General features: G+C 39.8%; 1 pseudogene; it reads right to left on the bottom strand.

Annotated features, from left to right (window-relative positions):
- Nucleotides 1–414: 414 nt before the first annotated feature.
- On the bottom strand, nucleotides 415–929 carry LOC128100947 (40S ribosomal protein S12-like; annotated as a pseudogene).
- Nucleotides 930–2,358: the final 1,429 nt, after the last annotated feature.

Raw genomic sequence — 2,358 nt, 5'->3', positions numbered from 1 at the left:
TGTTTGAAGGGGCTGTCTTTTCTACAATGTGTATTTTCTATAGGTATGTGGGTTTATGTCTGAAACTCTATTATATTTCATTGACCTATATATGTGTTTTCATGCCAGCACCATGCTGGTTTTGTTACTATGGCTCTGCAGTATAACTTGAAATCAGGTTTGACAATACCTCAATACACAGCATTATTCTTTTTGTTTAGGATTGCTTTGGTTATCCAGGATGTTTTGTGCTTCCATTTGAGTTTAGGCATTTTTTTCAGACAGGTTTTGTTTGTATAGTTCTGACTGTCCTAGAACTCACTCTGTAGACTAGGCTGGCTTTGAACTCAGAGATCCACCTGCCTCTGCTTCCTGAGTGTTGGGATTAACGGTGTGCCACCACCTCCTGGCTGGTTCTTTTATTTATTTATTTATTTATTTATTTATTTTTATAATGAGCCAAACTTTATTTATCCATTTCTTGCATTTGAAGTACTCTTTGATGACATTGTTGGCCTGAGATTCTTTGACATAATCCTTAACTACTACACAACTGCAACCAACCCCTTTTTGTGGCTTCCCCTCTTGATCGATTTTACAGAGGCCTACCCATTTCCCTAGTTTCCTGTTGTCATTAGCTTTAATTCGATTGATTTGCTACTCAGCACAAAGTGCCTCCACCAACTTGACATACATATGCTCATCACAATTGGACTCAAACACACGAAGATCAGTTTGGTGCCTGATTAAAGCTTTGGCAGCTTCGAATATACCGCATGCTAGGCCATCATGGAGAAGGGTGGTCTTCAGCACCTCTTGTAGAGCAGTACTGGCCTCCATTCCACCTCCAGCAGCAATGCCTTCCTCTTCCATGGCAGTGGATTGTGGGTGAGGCAGAATCTTGAACGCACCAGAGCTTCCACCTCCGTGCAACTCCGCAGCAGCAGAGGAAAAGCCAAATTTAAGATTTTGTTCCTTCTTCTTTGTAGGACGTTTTGACTTTGATGATAATTGTATTGAATCTGTGGATTACTTTCAGCACTACAGCTGTTTTTAAAATATTAATTCTTTCTTTCTTTCTTTTTTTTTTTTTTTTTGGATTTTTGAGACAGGGTTTTCCTGTGTAGCTTTGCGCCTTTCCTGGATCTAGCTCTGTAGACCAGGCTGGCCTCGAACTCACAGAGATCTGCCTGCCTCTGCCTCCCAAGTGCTGGGATTAAAGGTGTGTGCCACCACTGCCCGGCTACAATATTAATTCTTCCAATCAATGAGTACGGGAAATCTTTACATCTTCTAATCTGCTTTTTTACTTATTTCTTTGATGTTTTAATTGATGTTCTCATTGAGATCTTTCACTTACTTAGTTATATTTATTCCAAGGAATGTTTTTAGTATGGTGGTTGGTGCATGCTTGTTGCATGAATATAGGGAGAGTACTGATACTTTGTATGTTGATTTTGCATCTTGACATTTTTCTGAAGGTGTTTATGAGATATAAACATATCTGATCTCTCTTGGAGTGTTTAGGATATTTCATTTTATAGACTTATATCATTTGCAAATAAAGATGGCTACTTCTTTATTTCCTGTATGTCCCTTTTATTTCCTTCTCTTGTATTATTGAATTATATTGAATATGAACAGAGAAGAACACCCTTGCCTTAGGGTTTCTATTACTGTGATGAAATTCCATGACCAAAAAGTAAGTTGGGGAGGAAAGGGTTTATTTGGCTTACACTTCAGCATTGCTGTTCATCATTGAAGGAAACCAGGACAGGAACTCAAATAGAGCAGGATCCTGGAGGCAGGAGCTGATGCAGAGGTCATGGAGGGGTGCTGCTTACTGGCTTGCTTCCCCTGGCTTGCTCAGCCTGCTTTCTTATAGAACCCAGGATCACCAGCCTAGGGATGGCAGAACCCACCATGAGCTGGGCCCTTCCCCATTGCTCACAAATTGAGACAATACTTTATAGCTGAATCTCATGGAAGAATTTCCTCAACCGAGGCTCCTTCCTCTCTGATGACTCTAGCTTGTGTCAAATTGACACACAAAACCAGTCAGTACTACCCCTGTCTTGTTATTGATTTTATAATAGTATAAATGCTTTGAGTACACTTTGTATAAATTTGTTATATGTCTGTCATATGTAGCCTGTCTAATGACTAGTCTCTTTAGGACTTTTTATTACAAAGGAATGTAAGATTTTGTCAAAAGCTTTTCCCGTATCTATTGAGATAAGTTGTTGGCAGCAGTAAGTTTGCTGCCTTAACTTTAAATGCCCTTTTTTGTCCTGTCCCAGTTAAGTTGTTTGTGTGAAAAATGTGCAGTTGGGTTCCAGAGGGTGCTGGGGATCAGTTCCCCTGTGGTTTTTCCTGTTT

Source organism: Peromyscus californicus, unplaced genomic scaffold (genome assembly GCF_007827085.1).
Source record: "Peromyscus californicus insignis strain IS unplaced genomic scaffold, ASM782708v3 Scaffold_7__1_contigs__length_154581171, whole genome shotgun sequence".
Lineage (NCBI taxonomy): Eukaryota > Metazoa > Chordata > Mammalia > Rodentia > Cricetidae > Peromyscus > Peromyscus californicus.
This window is presented reverse-complemented; position numbering and strand designations above follow the sequence as displayed.